Raw genomic sequence first — 17346 nt, 5'->3', positions numbered from 1 at the left:
TTTCTGATGGCAGGAGCTTATCCCTTACTCTGCCAGTGCAATTGGCCACCATCTTCACTCTCATCAGAGTCCCCAAAGTGATGGCTGTTAAATAACCATATTATATTATTATTGGGGTAACTGCAATCCCAAAATTGCCAAATATACATACAGTATAGCACAAACATCTCTGGTCTATTTTTGAATGCTACGGGAAATATCCTTCCTATCAATACAAAAACATAAACAAGACAGAACACACTTACACTGCCTTCCTTTGTCGTTTATCTGGCGGCCCACACTCCTCCTCTGCCTCAGACTGAAGATCAGTGGTGTTGCAGCCCGTCTGGTACTTCTCCATTAGCCTACAGGCATCTTTGTATTTGTCTAAAATTGAATATGTTAAAATGATCATAAGGTTGAAATTAGCTGCAATATTATTACTAAAGATACGTAAACTAGGCACAAAAAGTAAGCAAACTTGTGTTTGGTTGATATTTTCATTGCTATAACAATGCTTTTTAGCAAGAAAACGTACATCGATGGAAAGCCTGAAACCTCCCCTTTTAAATGATGCCACATTTGTAAGGAACATGCAGAGCTGAATGGGTAGGTTGCGCCCAAGAAAAATGTGCCAAACAGCATTCTGCCATTGACTCTTAGTTTGAGCTTTTGGTATTCCCAGGCGATGCCAATCAGGGACAATGGCAGAGCGCTGAGAGTCAGAGAGTCAATGGCAGTGTGCTGTTTGGTACATTATTCTTGGGCGCAACCTACATACTCAGCACTGCTGCTCATACCACAAATGAAAGGAACATTTTAAACAATGCAAGACAATTTTCACAACATAGACAGAATATGTTATTCCAAGCAGAAGGAGAAGAAACCATCACATTTTCTTTAAACTACAGTTTTATGAATTGGCATACCACAAGTTCTGATGACCATGATGTCATATTTTGGCCAGTTTGACTCTGGTGTCTCACTGTTGGCCGCTGCCCTTTTGGCACGTTCGGTGTTTTTATATTTTGGCCAGTACACCATCCCGTCATCACACCAATTTTCCGGGACAACGGCAATGTCCCCGTTGGCAAACTTAATGAGATGAAAACTCATCCTTAATGTAGAAAGAAAGAAAAATTATTTGTCATTCAAAAAAAAGGTGTGTGTGTGTGTGTGTGTGTGTGTGTGTGTGTGTGTTCTTGTATTCCTATACTTATGGGGACATTGATCTGTTCACACAGTCACGCCATGGGGACCTCTGACAGTATGGGGACCAAAATCGAGGTCCCCATGAGGGAAAGTGCTTTAAATGACTTCAGGAGTCAATCTGAAGGTGCCAGTGTGGTTTTTTTGGTTTTTTGGTTTTGGCCCATAATTCACAATTTTCTGTCGGGTCACACACACACACACACACACACACACACATTTCTCACTATCGCCCCCTAAGAATCCCGGTTGGTATTGCACTTGATAGTTCACACACACCACTACCAAATATGGTATGTACCGCCCCTTCCTTGTCCCCATGAAGTATGTATTCAAATACTAAGAACTTTTTTCAGTGTTAGTCAACAATTAGGCTATTGGAAACGTTTATTTGCAACAGATGCCAACTACAGTGCTAAGAATTATACTTTTTTAATTACATTTTAATTAAAATGTATTTATTCAATACAAAATGCAGCTTATAGGAATTGCTTTATAATTAATTGAGTGCTGGATTGAAAGAATATATTTCTTGATCTAGTAAAAGCAATAAAACATGGCTTCTTATTAGTGAATTAGCATTTATAGATATGATATTTTGCCATAACAATAATAAGATTAATCATATATTCCCGATTGTTGTCTTAGATTCAATAGATTGTTGTCTTATTGTCTAAGAGTCCAAACAATACATTTTTCCAATGCTAGTAAGAGGCTTGTGACTTTGGCCGTTTGCTTTTAATGTGAAATCAGACAGGAAGTCAAATGTACCTTCAGGTTCAACCTCAGCCTAGAAGAAGAGCCTTTTATCTCTGTGAAACCGTCGAATTCGATGCATATTAAGGATTTACCCGGAGCAAGTGGCGTGTACAGTAAGTATTCAACATTTGTCTTGAAATATTGCGTAATATAGCATCATGTAGTCGTTTATTTATGTTTTAAAACGGTCTGCTTGTTGACTGCTAGCCAAACGCACATGTTACATTAGCTAGTTAGCATTAGCATCCGCAGCCTGCGGCAGAGCCCTGTCTACTCATCTACTATGAGTAGACAGGGCTCAGGTGCTGGCTTTTCAGGGTGTTTCAGCTGGTTGCAGCTATAGAATGTTATAAGAATAGAATGTAGAAAATGCTTAACATCTAGCAAAATGTAAATGTGTTATTCAGCTACCAACTTTGAATGCATCTGATGTACCGGTAGTATGATTTAACTAAAACTGAAGTCAAATCGATCTCACTTTTTTATTTCTCTGCAGTTTGAAATGCCACCAAGAATCAGTCCCCTCACAGATGCCTGTCACCATGTCGGTTTAAAGACTGACAATACATGGAAACTGGAGGTGAAGTACATCAATGCAGTAAAAGGTAAAATGGCATATGGTATCTATCGATGGATGGATGGATGGATATAAAGGGTGGATAATAAAATACAAAACGTGTCTTAAAGTGATACCATTTCTAATTCCTCTCTCCATTAGATAAGCAGGTCAAAAGAATGTTATTTAGTTACACTTATTATTGTACTGTAGATTGGTTAAATAAATATGAACTTTACCAAAATAACTTTATTTTGTATGTATTTATTCTGTATTCAATAAGCTACATTAATCTTCCAGTAATTTCTACTATAATGATTGACCAGTGTCTCAAAGAGAGGTTATGCTTATACGTATGTTGGTAATTGATGCCAATACCCAAGCATTATACTGTATGTAAGAAACATGATTATAATTGCAAAACTGCTTAGGAAGCCAATTTATGTGTTATTGTCACTCTTTATCTGTTGTGACAGGCTGACAATTGTATGTTTTAATTTTCCTGTTTTAATTAAAGATGTCGTTCTTTTTGCAGGGCGTGGGGTGTTCGCCATAGGTTCATTCTCCAAAGGAGATTTTATAGTGGAATGCAGGGGAGATTTGATAAGCGATGGTGAAGCTCAAAAGAGAAGAAGAAATTATAACCCTGCATGTTCTGGATTTTTGTTCGCGTTCAAGTTGGGAGGCAAAACATGGTGGTAAGATTTTAAATTGCACCTTAACTATACTACCTTATACTGAAGTCGTTACACTTGCTTACACAAAACTAATCCAATAATTACTAATCCGCCGCTGCCGTAGCCTGCTACCAACTACAGGAAAGTAAACTACGCTGCTGCTGAGACACAAGTCCCTCAAAATGCAATGCAAGGGTCGTTTTATTTCTAACATTAATCTTTCAACACAGACATTTATATGTGTGTAAGGGATAATGTATAGAACGCCGGTCATTATCGGGCAAAGGGCGAACCAGACACCGACGCAAAAGCGGAGATGTCTTGCTTTGCCGTGAAGGGGCTTATTTTGCGATAATGACCGGCGACGTTCTATACATTATCCCGCTTATTACACGGCTACTTGCCAAAATTAAAAAACAACTTCACACGGTGTGTCTTTTTACAATTTATATGTTACCATTGACGCATACGTTCCACTGAACAGCGCAGCTTAGGCGATATCTAGTCATTATACATCTATGGAAATGTTCTGCTTGTCATCCCCTGCATTTGGGTCAACTTTCCGGAATCCATTGCGACGTTAACTTATAGGCTTACTCAATCAATAACTCATGTAAAACTGTGATCTTGTATGCTAGTAAATGATGTTTTAATGAAAAGTAATAATATTTTTTCCGTTTTTCTCTATTTTTATTTGTGGTTTTAAAGCATTGACGCCTCTAGAGAAGATGGTTCCTTCGGCCGCTTGGTGAACGATGACCACAGACATCCCAATTGCAGGATGAAGAGAATAGACATTGCAGGAAGCACACACCTCTGTCTCTTTGCTCTCCAAGACATAAAAGAAGGTGAAGAAATTGCATATAATTATGGAGGAGAGGACTGCCCAAGCAGGTACATGTTACAACTAGTGTTAAGGTATATACAATTCAAGAATGTCTTGGAATAACTTAATGATTGATGGTATCTTTTCTTTGAAACTATATAAATCAATTTCAATAAATGATCATTTTTTCTATTGTATATTAAAACATTGGATATTCAGGAGGCATCTGAATCAGGGCCAAATGTCACTGTAGTCTGGGACGTTCCCGACGTCCCCACAATACATCTTGTATGGTTTTGTTTCAGTGAAACTTTATGTTAAGTATCTGATAAAGGAGAACGTACAGGTGTGCGAAATGTCCCCACTCAACACAGTTAATTCAACATGTGTGAAATGTCCCCACTAGGCATAGTCTATGTGACAGCAGACAGGTTGACAAAGCAGGACAAAATATGACCATAGAATCCTTTCTCGCTAGTTTGGTGTGTGGGGATGTATTTGACCCAAGAGACATGTCCTTTAGAAAATGTATTCAAATAATATAATATTATGCAGTGTTTACATGAAATTGACTGATTTACTTTTTGTATCAAATTGCAGATGACTACATGTGAACCTGACACGCCCTGTGTGAGCTCCCAGTCTGTGCTCATGTCAGAGCCACAATGGGATGAAGCTGCCTGGTTAGAGGACACTGGTCAACAGGTAATTCATGTCCATCACTTAATGTTTTCCTCTAGTGTCTTCTAGTTACCTTTGATGTCTTCTGTTGTCTACTTTAAGCAGGTAAATGAAAAGAATCCGATAATTATGAGGGGAATCTATTATACATCAGGTCTGCCAAACAGTTTTCTGTAATGCTTGTATAAGGCTAATGATTAAGGGATATGTTGGACACATCTAAACCTTGTTGAGTAATTTTCCCGGGGCAAAATGTCACTGTAATCTGGGACATTCACGACGTCCCCACAATGCACCTTTTATGGTTTTGTTTCAGTGTAATGTTATGTTAAGTGTCTGATAACCGAGAACGTACAGGTGTGTGAAAGGTCCCCACTCAGCAGGGTTTATTCAAGATTTGTGAAATGTCCCCTCTATTTGACAGCAGAGAGAGGTTGACAAAGCAGGACAAAATATGACGCTAGAATTCTTTCTCACTAGTCTGCTGTGTTGGCATGTATTTGACCCAAGAGACATGTCTTTTAGAAAATGTCTTAAAATAATATAATATTATGCAGTGTTTACATGAAATTGACTGATTTACTTTTTGTATCAAATTGCAGATGACTACATGTGAACCTGACACGCACTGTGTGAGCGCCCAGCCTGTGCTCATGTCAGAGCCAAAGTGGGATGAAGCTGCCTGGTTAGAGGACACTGGTCACTAGGGCTGCAGGATATATCGGCTATGCACGATATATCGATATAATTTCCAAGGGGATACAAGATTTGACAATATCGTTTATATCGATAAGCGTTAAAATGGTCAGTTTCCCCCTCAAGCGTCTGCAGCGCTTGCCTTGGAGACTGTGAGTGCGACCCCTCCCCCTCCCACTCTGTCTTTCCGAACGTGCCGTGTGCAAAGACGCCTCATTCCCACCCCCGCCGCCCCCTCACAACACAACAAGCATGGATGATACCCGTAAAGAAAACGAGACGGCGGCGGGAGACGAATTTGTTTCAAAAAGGAGAAACAACGGCTCCATAATGTGGAAATAGTTCGGGTTTAAAAAAAACAGATGAGCAGCAGCTGCAGGTCATCTGTAGAGAGTGTAGCAAAACCGTTGCGACTAAAAGTGGAAGCACGACAAATCTGTTCCACCATTTACAGCAGCGGCGTGCGTAAAACTCCGTGATAGTTTCTTCTGCCCCGAAACCAGGGCCGGCGCTCGGCAGATGTGTTGGGGGCGCCCTCTGGTGACGCTCTTAATTAATTAAAATATACGAAACAAGCGAAATGAAACCAAACATGTTCCCAAATGGAACGGAGAAGGGAGGGGGCGGGGGATTAAAGTTACGGCGCACTGAAACCCTCACCGTAGTACACAGGACAATGCGATGAAGCCAATGCTCTTAATGGTAGCTAATGTGTGTAACCTACAGCTTTATATTGTTTTGCATAGGTGAATATTTTGTGAAGAAGGTGAAAAACGTCCCTTTTTTTTTAAGCATGTTCACTCAATTCTGTTGAAAATAACTATAAAAAAATCACATGTTGCAGTAATACTGACCTATGTTTTAATAAAAGTGCTTGCAACATCTCACATTTGGCTTTTGACATTGGCCATCTAACCCACTCTATAGAAAATATCGAGATATATATCGTATATCGCCATTCAGCCAAAAAATATCGGGATATCATATTTTGCCCATATCGTGCAGCCCTACTGGTCACCAGGTAATTCATATCCATCACCTAATAATTACCTCTAGTGTCTTATAGTCACCTTTGACATCTGCTCTTGTTTTCTTTAAGCAGGTAAATTAATTAAATTTGATAATTATAAGGGGAATCTATTATGCATCAGGTCTGCCAAACTGTTTTCTCTAATGCTTGTATAAGGCTAATGATTAAGGTTATATGTAGGACACATCTAAACCTTGTTGAGTAATTTTCCCGGGGCAAAATGTCGCTGTAGTCTGGGACATTCACGACGTCCCCACAATGCACCTTTTATGGTTTGGTTGATAACGGAGAACGTACAGGTGTGTGAAATGTCCCCACTCAGCAGGGTTTATTCAAGATGAGTGAAATGTCCCCACTAGGCATAGTCTATTTGACAGCAGAGGTTGACAAAGCAGGACAAAATATGACAGTAGAATTCCTTCTCAGGCAACTAATGGTGTGTGGGCATGTATTTGACCCAAGAGACTTGCAGCATTGTTTTGTATTTGTTTTTGGTCTGCATTGTTATAGCAAAATTTATTTTTAAAAATGTTATATATTAATGAATTTCATACAATCATCAGAAGAGGAAACTGTTGGAGGCACGGAGGGGGAATAAAATCCCAGCAAAACAGAGACGCAAACTGCCACCAGCAGAAGATGGAGCATCTTCTACAGTCTGTGCTGTGAGCCATGTTCTTCCAAAGGTGAATCTTTACACTTTTTGATTTATATATTGGAGTAAAGTAATTTATTGGACAACGTAATGGTGTAGAGTACAAATTTGAGGTTATATAAGTCAAAATGAAAACATTTTTATGAGGGAGTGTCAATCTTCCCAGCTCTCTAGTCTGGTTGTACGTCAGCAGATACTTCTATAGGATTTGCCAGGTGGCATTAGGGTGAACAGACTGTGACCGGGGTAGATAGTATCTTTGGGCGTTGTGCAGACACCTCACTCTGCTGATGCTCAGTAGATGCTGATTCACTCTTAGTTTGGACAACAAACACAATGGGCCCTATTTTAACGGTCTGAAACGCAAGTGGGAAGCGCAAAGCGCAAGTAGCTATGTGGGCGGTTCTACGGCGCTATCGCTATTTTACAGGCGGATAAATGACACTTGTGTCGCGGCGCAAGTGTCAAAAGGGTTGGTCTGAAGCAGCCTAGTTACCCGTAGGTGTGGTTTGGGCGTAACGTCCAACAAACCAATGAGAGTGCCAGCTCCCATCCCCTTTAAGAGCCATGAGCGCATTTGAATCGGACGAGTTGATATTTTGACAGCGCGTCTGCAGTCTCCGATGAGACAGATCCACATGAATTTCAAACTGCAAATGGCTCAGTTTATTGCCAAATAATATGGCCTAATTCACACATGGAATAAGGGGTTTTCTTCCACAACTTCAGAAATGCTGAGTCCTCAAATAAATTTCGGCAAAGAAAACGTATATGATATAACATATGTTATGCGGTAACTGTTGTTCTATTTAATGATATACGCAATACATTCTAAACATTGTTTCTTATCGGTATTGTATGCTATCCTAATATGCATGTGTCCCCGCGGTAATAGACATTGCCATTGATTGTATTATGTGTTACGTGTTTAGTTTGCGTGTGTTTAAACAGAGCACACACGCACCCCCGCATTCATTCATTCTTTTTAACACTCACTCGCGGTAAAACAATGTTATTCACGATCAAATACTCATCAATCCTAATAGTTATGGGCATGTAGGCCTACACTATGTCAAGAAAATATGTGTTTGCTGTACGGTGTTTGCAGATGCATTGATTTAAAAGAACAACTTATTACCGCTGCATCAGCTGTTCTTTCCCAAATAATTTACCAAGAATGTGCGGCTAGGTAGATGGGAGAAGCAAAGTGTATGCGCGAGGTGCACAAGCAATCCGTATGCATCGCATGCGCATGTATGCATGCGCCCTTAAAATAGCATCTGAACAACGCGCCACTGACTTTAAACCAGGTATTTCCTGGTCAGTAGCGCAATGGCATTCAGAAACGGCAAAATACCGTTGGAGCCAGAACCTGCCTCCTCCTTCCGCCGAACCGCCCCTTGGGGCGCATGATCAATCCCTAATTTACCGGCGAGTGGCGGTGGTGGGAAAAGAACGCTCTGCGCCAGTTGTAAACTAGCAACGACACATGCGCCAGTGACTAAGTCACTTGCGCCGGATGCAAGATAGGGCCCCATGTGATCTAGAAAATACAAATGTTATGTCATAATATTAGTCTCATGTTGTTCAATGTAGGTTCAATTTGTTAAACATCTTGTGCGCTTGATAATAATTGCAAACTTATTTACTGCTGCTTTTATAGTGGATAGTGGAGGTGGTAGATATCTCTTGACTTAAGACTGAAGTTTTCCTGTATATTCTTTTGAAGGCTGCAGGAATCGGTCTGTTTCTTTTCTTTGTAAACTGACTCGATTGCAGCTTTTCTGCACCACCGCCTGGTCTCGTCTGCTTTCTAGGTGAGGCGTAGTTCCTCTTGCGTGTTTCAACTAACCTATTTGTTTGTCCCTGTGATGACGTTAATTTTCATGGCTACTTGGATGCATGTTAATGCAGGAGTCAACCAACTGACTGAGAGCGGAACACTCCAATCAATAATTTTTTTTATAGCACCTTTCATACAGTTAGTGCAGTTCAAAGTGCTTCACAGATGGCTGAGAAAGCAGATAATAGGACATATATTAATTGAAGATGAAAGAAAGATTGCAGTCAAAAGAATTATGACAAGAAAATAAAAATGTTAAATAAGAAAAAGAAAGCTGCCATAATATCGAAGACATAATGCTACTGTTGCTAAAAAACAAAAATAAGGAATTAATATTATAGTCTCTAAATGAAAGTGTGTGGCATGTAATACAATAAAAAGTTTAGTTGACACTTTACAATAAGGTGTACTAATGAGCAGATCACTGAGGATTGTTGATGCAGGACATGAAACTTATAGGAACTGTATCTCCTTCCTGATACTTTCATGTAAACATCTGTTTTTCTACTCATTTACAGGAAAGGCTCCACTCAAAAGGGAACCATGGCAGCCAGCAGAGATAAAGGCCGTCGAGAGGCACATAAAGGCTTTAATACATGCTTGCACTGTGCCAAAAATGTCTAACTAAACAAAATCTCTCTGTGGCGAAGAAGTTAAAGCTGCGTCACGCTTTGAACTAAACACTTTTTCCATCTAGTGTCGACTAGGGGTGAAACGGATCAGTGTGTCCACGGTTTCGGATACGGTTCGGATTAGGATCATGTCCGTGATAGTAAATAGGCGGACTTTTTTTTGACGGAGGGTTTGGGGGAGAAACACAAAAATGAATGAGACACACAGGCTATTTGCAATGTGTTAATTGACTGCAATCAGACAACTTGCAAGGCTTTTTTGTGCAATAAATGTTCCCCTAAATGCATTTGAAAACATGGTGCACTGAGTGTAACATGTAAGGGATAACGGCCGACGAGGCTTAGAACTCTGGCGACGAGCGCAGCATGAAGCCAGAGTTGCCTCTACCTGTCCATTATTTCCATCGAACCGGTCGACCTCGAAGGCCGTTATCCCGCTTATCACCTGTTTGTATTTATCTCCCGTATATTTAGAATATAATTGTATCAATTACTTTCTTTAAATTTAGGAATCGTGCGCTTGAAAAGCCCAGTTTGTTTTGAACGCTGACAGGATGAAGGGAGGGGCGGGAAAAGTCTCATTGGCTCGGGCAGCACTGGAGAGAATGCATTCCGCTGGGTCCTAAACACCCTTTTGTATCGGACGTAGGCTACAGTAGGCAAAATACGCTACATAAGGCAATGCCTTCATGAAACCGAAATCCGCGGATCTCCAGAATGCTCCGAACTGTGGTAAACGAACCGAACGGATTCGGATACAATTCGAATCCGCTGCAGGCCTAGTGTCGACTGGGTTTTTGGATTGTCGGTGCCATTAAAGTAGCATTAATAATCGTCGTAATAATCCTAACGATTATTAATGCTACTTTAACGGCATAGACATTCCAAAAACCCAGTCGACACTAGATGGAAAAAGTGTATAGATCAAAACGTGATGCAGCTTCCCTTTTTTTCTTCGCAACCTACAGACTTTGTTATGTACGATTATTCAAACACGCCATGTTATTTAATATAGACATTTGACCGAGGGAACCGGAGCCTCAGACGTCGAACTTATTCTCTCGAGGTCTATGTGACTTCCATTTATATTGTGACTATTCTGTATCTTGATGCCTCTTCCTGGCCCACAAGGATACACCAGCAGGTTCTGACATGTATTAACCGCACTCTGATGGCTCGAGTCTGTGTGTGATGTGTGTCTATGCTAATGTGGGTATGTGCTGGTATACTTTTAAAAATAAAGTATCAATGCATCTAATTCTCCATCCGTCTCTGGTGCTATTTACTGTGGACCCACACCTGTTTGGGAGATCCCTCCCATGTGTGAGGGTGGCATCGATGGTGTTGGTAAAATAAAAACCCATACACACACATAGTGCACGGTAATATCATGAAATAAGTTGGTATCACGCCACATATAGATGGTGGATGGCCAAGAGGAACATTTGCAGAGGGCATGGCCGCCCCTGGTTCCAGGGGCTCTCGGAAATTGAGAGGTTAAAACACCTTGGCCCTCTGGCTATACTCTACAATTTTCATTGTTTTATGTACAATCAGGTCCCCATTAGTCACCAAATAATCTGTGTGAAATATTCTAATTTATGTAAATGATGTCCCCTGAAAGCATGTTTACTGGTTCTTCCGGAAGTCCCCATAAAGCCTGGTTAAACCATCACTTCATCATTTCAGAGTTTTGAAGTTGTGTATAGGTTAACTAAGCTATGGCAAGTTTACTGAATTTTGTTCAGCTCTCTACAACCTCTGGAAAGGGTGATCCTCACAAGTGATGATTATAAAGGTCGTCCTCATGAGTTATGAAAACCAGTATGTGTGTGTTATACATTTAATTTAGAGGCGCCTTTCAAGACACCCAAGGTCACCTTACAGAGCATATAGTCATCATAAATCGTTTAAAAAACAAGACATTGTGGAAAAAATAAAATAAAATAAAAAAATAAACATAATAAATAAAAAATAATAAATAAAACATAAACAAGACACGTAGTGTATACCTGGAAAAATACCACCTTTTCTGAAATACTTACAGCAAGAGTAATGAAGTAATGGAAGTCATAGTCAGAAGTCAGTAGTCAACCATATTATTAAGAGTTTTTAACTTGAACTGATTGTTTAAACTGATTGATTTATTGAACTGATTCATAGGCAGTAGTCAACTATATAATTAGTTTTTAACTTGAACTGATTGTTTAAACTGATTGATTGATTGAATGAACTGATTCATAGTCAGTAGGCAACTATATAATTAGAGTTTTTAACTTGAACTGATTGTTTAAACTGATTGATTGAACTGATTCATAGTCAGTAGGCAACTATATAATTAGAGTTTTTAACTTGAACTGATTGTTTAAACTGATTGATTGATTGAATGAACTGATTCATAGTCAGTAGGCAACCATATAATTAGAGTTTTTAACTTGAACTGATTGTTTAAACTGATTGATTGATTGATTGAACTGATTGTTTTTTTAATTCATTATGTATTTAGTGGAGGAGAGGTATGGCCACAAAACCATACCTGTACGGCAAGGCTACACATTTCTGTCGCAGCGCTGACACCTCAACCGACTTCAGCTCATCAGATGCATGATTGACAACAAATATGTTAATTCTGTCGGAGTTGAAGGGGTAGGTATAAAATGGCGACTGCTGGGAAAATTCAGTGTATACAATGAACACACCATTATCATTTTGGATGATGTTTTTGACAAGGCAGACTTTCTCCCCCACCAGAAATATATTGTCCCCTGTTGATAATTTTACTGTCCATCGTTCACATCTCATATCCCCATATTGGCCCTGCACCCCAACCCAACAACAATTAGCCCCACAAAATGCTCCCTTTTTAGAGTGATGTCTGCATCAACATCCAATTTCCTAGCTTGAACCTCTGAAAGGCGCCGGACAAGCTGGGCTAGTGGGAACTCCGGTTTTTTAGTTCTCATACGGGAACGCTGAAAAAGTATCCAAACAGCCATGTCGATTCACCTCGTCTGCTAGGTGGACCAAACAGTGAACATTGTAAACAATTTGGTCTGTCCCATACAGCTCACCAAAATGAGCAACAAAAGACTTCAGCAATTGGCCAGCATAGTCTACAAGGCTGTGATGTTGAGGGCTTACCAAGATCGATATGGCAGTTGACAGGAGCATGAAATTAGAATACATATTCTGGTCCAAGAATCCCGCCAGCACCACAGGGCCAGTGTACAGTAAAAACTGCCGGAATTCGGTTGCCTTCCACCGGTCTAACTCTCTAAGTGACCGTGGTCTCCTGGCAAACTCAACTGGAACATTCGGCCTGACAGACTGGAGTTCATGTGACATCCTGTCAACTATCAGTGCAGGCATTCTCACAGTTAAAGGACCCCGGAGCCAGAACTGGAGCATTTTTTTAACAACGCCCAAACAGACTAAATGCATGTAATCTAATGGAAACTGTGTTACCATGCCTATCTTGATACCCTGAAATGGATGAGGTCCCTCATGGTGGTGAATTTCATCGAGCTTTAAGTTGAATGACATGTCCGTTCTAAGGGGGTGCTCTGGTCCAGGGAACGACATGCGGTGATTCTGGTACTTCCCCGGGTGTTGGCACTTATCGCACCCATGGTAAGCATTATGGGCCTTTGTTTTTTTCACAAAGGCCCGTGCAGGGGTGTCACACACTACTGTGTGAAGCTCAATTGTGAGGTTCTTATCACCAAAGCAAAACCCAGCCTCGAGCTCCTTTAATTCAGTCACCAAAATCTGATAAGAACTCTGTGGCCGAACTTGGTTTTTTAGGTCCACAGTACGCCCCAATCACCACTGGTTCCTTCATAGGGACGGTAACTAGCAATCCAAGGATCGGCCACAGCTGTAAAGTGGAACTTTTAAATAAAGGCAGACCATCTACATTAATCTGCAGCCCCAATGTCATGCCCTCTGTCAGTATTTTGACGTGTTTATTTAAAGTGTTCCTTAAGGAGGAAAGGATCCCAAAGTGATGGTAGTTACCCCCAGCCTTCTCTTGAATATCATAGTGGACTTTTGTTTTGAAAAGGGTCCTACCATCCTTGGGCAGATTGGGATGGGTTATGTTGAGTATGCTCAACAGCGCAGTCAGGGCAACCATTGAAATGCCAAATCTCACTGCCCAGTTGGCAATGTTATCGGAAAGGGATGGGGATGGGACATCAGGTTCAGAATCTGAACATGTTGTCCCATCCCCATCATCAAAATCCATGTCCTCTTCACTTAAATCTTCAAGTGAATCAAATGCATCTGCATCTGCAGCTGAAGAGGTAGGAGCAGTGTCCTCAGAGAGAACTCTGTAATCTGCCGTCATTGCCGTCATGTCCATGTCAGTCATGTCTGTCCTAATGTCAAGAAGCCTTTTTTGGACGTCAACACGTGCCCTTCGTCTTAAGGCGTTTGAGGAGACAGGCAGAGTCTTTCTATTCATTTTTGTTCTAAAAGAGACATTTGAGAAAGACAGGTTGCAATCAATTGGTCATTGTTCCTAATGTAATGTTCCTAATCATTGCTCCTAATGTTGTTTTTTAAATAAATACATTGTTGAATATACTTTAGTGGTGTTGTCTGTTTCATTGCTACAAACTAGACAAAAAAAAACATTTGTGATGCTCTACTTGATTCGGCTACATGAAATGGCCTTCTTGAAAATGTATGTGTGAGGCATTATTATTCTCATTATTGTTAGCAGACCATTCATGCCACATCAGGGCGCTTTAGTTCCATTGATGTGTTGTGACTGCGTGAGTAAAGTGGGAAGCAGAAACCAATATGGAGGGAATGTAATGAGGTTGCAATGAAATCTTCTGTGCTCCAAAGGCAATTGTATCATAAACGTAACATGAGCAAGATGCAAGGGATAATGCCTGACGAGGTGTCTATTAACAGAAATGTTGACTTACTTGATCAATCAAACCCAGCAGAGGAGGCAATGGCAGAAAAGTTGAAGCTGCAGAACACAAAATAGAAGATGATGAGGACCAAGTTCCATAATGCTACCATAATAAATCACAAACAGGCGTTGTCTAAACGACTGTGAAAAATGTTGAAGCTTAATTTTCATTACAAAGAGGATGGAAAAGGGGCAATAGACACTATGAGACCCACGGCACTCCCGCGTCTCCCGCGTGCCCCGTGAATGAATGAATGGCCCTGGAACTGCGGGCCCGTGACAACAGCCCGGGCAACGCGGGCACTGTCACACTAAATTTGTACCGGCTGCCAAATTTGTACCGGGCGCGTCATCCATACGTAATCCATTCCAAACCTGCCTGTCAGCAGATGATCGCGTCGTCCGTTGCCGGGCAGGTTTAAAAAAACATTCGCGCTCATGTTGCCAAAGACTGAATAACATAATACAGTTAACGGATCGCTTGAAAGACACCCAGGAATTTCTGTACTGTGCACTGCACAGTGTTGGTTTTTGCACTGCATTTTTTTGATCTTTTGTACAGGAGAGATTTATGTTGGGACTGTTACACTGAAAACAGGAATTTTATATTGTGTTAAACACTCAGGAATGTGTTTTTTTTGCACTACAACTTTTGAATTTTTTGAACTAGAGTTATGTTGGTACTGTGAAAGAGTAAACGGGCTGGCCTTTCATTTTGTATAACAGTGAAACTATTTTATTTTGTGTAAAGCAGAAGGTTTTTTGCTGTGCAAAACTGTTGTTAAATAAAGTATATTATTACGATTTTTTTGGTATTTATTTGAGATACATTATGGTTTTTATTAATCGAGCAACAGAAATAGATAATTAGTCATTAGATTAGTCGACTAATCGATGAAATAATCACCCGATTAATCGTTTAATAAATAATTGTTTACCCCCAGCCTCTGTGTGTGTGTGTGTGTGTGTGTGTGTGTGTGTGTGTGTGTGTGTGTGTGTGTGTGTGTGTGTGTGTGTGTGTGTGTTGCAACGGATCACAAAGCTCACGGTTCGGATCGGGTCACGGTTTTTGAGTCACGGGTCGGATCAACAATAAAGATAACAAGACAAATGTGACTTTAAATAAAATCTTCAATTCTGTAAAAACAAAATGAAGTGAAAAATTAGGTAATAATCCTGCTTCCTTTAAGCATCGTCAATATTTAAAAAAATTGCAATCTGAGGCATTATTCCTTCTTTTTAACATGGATAGGATAGTAAATAATCCCTAACCCTGGATTTACAATTCAGGATGTCTGCATTGCCTGGGGAGAGTTTAGAGTCTACACTCTCCCAAGGCAATGCAGACATCCTTATCTTCTTTTTTTTAGTTTGGTAGCGAAATACAGTTTCTGTGGTGTTTTATTTGGCATTTTGTAAATCCATTGATTTCGGTTGGGAGACTTGCTCATTGCAAGGGGGGTTGGTTGTAGTCTTTTCGCTCGGTTCTAGCCATACTGTTGATACAGCGAACCGAGCGAAAAGACTACAACCAAACCTAACACGTCCGGTTCCGGTTTACGTTTCAATGGGATTTACGGAATGCCAAATAAAACCCAACCCAACCCAAAATACTTGATGATGTTGTTAATACCGGAATTGTCCTCTAAACATGCGCCGATCACGTCAACGCACAACTTTTTCGGTTCACGGGAAACCCGTGAACCGTTGCACCTGTGTGTGTGTGTGTGTGTGTGTGTGTGTGTGTGTGTGTGTGTGTGTGTGTGTGTGTGTGTGTGTGTGTGTGTGTGTGTGTGTGTGTACGTCGACATTAACGGTTGCCCGGGGCAACCAAAAGTCATACTTGGGCAAGTTGAGATTGATTTCTGGTTGCCCGAACGGGCAAGTGGATTTTGGGTGGATGTTAATATAAAGGCTATTTATTGAAATGTTTTTAGAAACTGCAGAACAACCTTTTTTTCCGCAAAATAACACAAAATAGAAGTATTTGCAATTGATCAGCGTGCTGTCTTCTCTTCTCTCGGAAAGCGAGTTAACAGACACGCATCGCTTCAGTGCGAATATAGCCCCGCCTTCTGTCACTCGCAGTGCGTTCTCTGGCCGTGATTCGAAGGTGTAAGCTAAAGGTTAGCCAACAAAGCTAGCATCGCAAGTGCGGCGCCTCCGCGAACGGTTTAGGTAGAAGGAAAATGGAGTAGTGATGGAGGAGTGCAGTTTGGAAGTACTTTGGATTGAGGCAAATTACCAAGGAAAGTCGTATGCAAGAACACGGTTTTGGGTTTCATAACTGTGCACATGCACAGCAATAGCGATCTTTTTCACGAAATTGGACCCTCACAAACTATATATTAAATGAAAGCTGAGCCTCCACTTATTCCAAACCATATCATTCTGTGACTAAAACTCGCAAATAACAACTTAAGACGAAAAGTACCTTTGTGATTTTTGTCCACAAACTTGATTCTGGTCGAATAAAACCACCATAAACAGATAACCCAGTGTCTGGGCCAAATTTTGCAACTAAACATGGTGTTTTCAATCAATGAATAAGAGAAAGTTTCTTAGGAAATAGGTAAATTGCCTTCAATCAGAAAACATATTCTTCAGCGCAATCTAGTGGCCATATGCTTATTTGCGAGTGTTTGGCTTGGTGCATTCGAATATATTTGCCCTGAACTTTAAATTGAGGTGTCAAGTGTCAAAATTGTAAGATCTCTACCTTATTTGTGTCACATAGTAAGACATCGCTCCCAACTGATAACGACCAACTGATAATTATTTCAGGTGGAAATGTTATCTTCCACTTATGCTGTGTTCCATGGCTTTATTCAATTCAACCAAGTATCATCCCCTTTGAATATTTCACTTGCAAAACA

General features: G+C 40.5%; 1 long non-coding RNA gene across 4 annotated transcripts; it reads left to right on the top strand.

The window, feature by feature from the left end:
* The first annotated feature begins 1438 nt into the window (after window positions 1-1438).
* LOC130369790 (uncharacterized) lies at window positions 1439-11824 on the top strand. Of its 4 annotated transcripts, XR_008892904.1 has the most exons (8): window positions 1439-2060; window positions 2444-2552; window positions 3039-3201; window positions 3889-4074; window positions 4607-4711; window positions 6977-7099; window positions 8798-8885; window positions 9430-11824. It is a non-coding gene; the product is annotated as an uncharacterized LOC130369790 (long non-coding RNA). The 4 variants fall into 4 exon arrangements; XR_008892902.1 differs by lacking the exon at window positions 8798-8885; XR_008892901.1 differs by having other exon boundaries at window positions 8798-11824.
* The last annotated feature ends 5522 nt before the right edge of the window (window positions 11825-17346 follow it).

This window comes from Gadus chalcogrammus, chromosome 17, assembly GCF_026213295.1.
Source record: "Gadus chalcogrammus isolate NIFS_2021 chromosome 17, NIFS_Gcha_1.0, whole genome shotgun sequence".
In the NCBI taxonomy this organism is placed as follows: domain Eukaryota; kingdom Metazoa; phylum Chordata; class Actinopteri; order Gadiformes; family Gadidae; genus Gadus; species Gadus chalcogrammus.
This window is presented reverse-complemented; position numbering and strand designations above follow the sequence as displayed.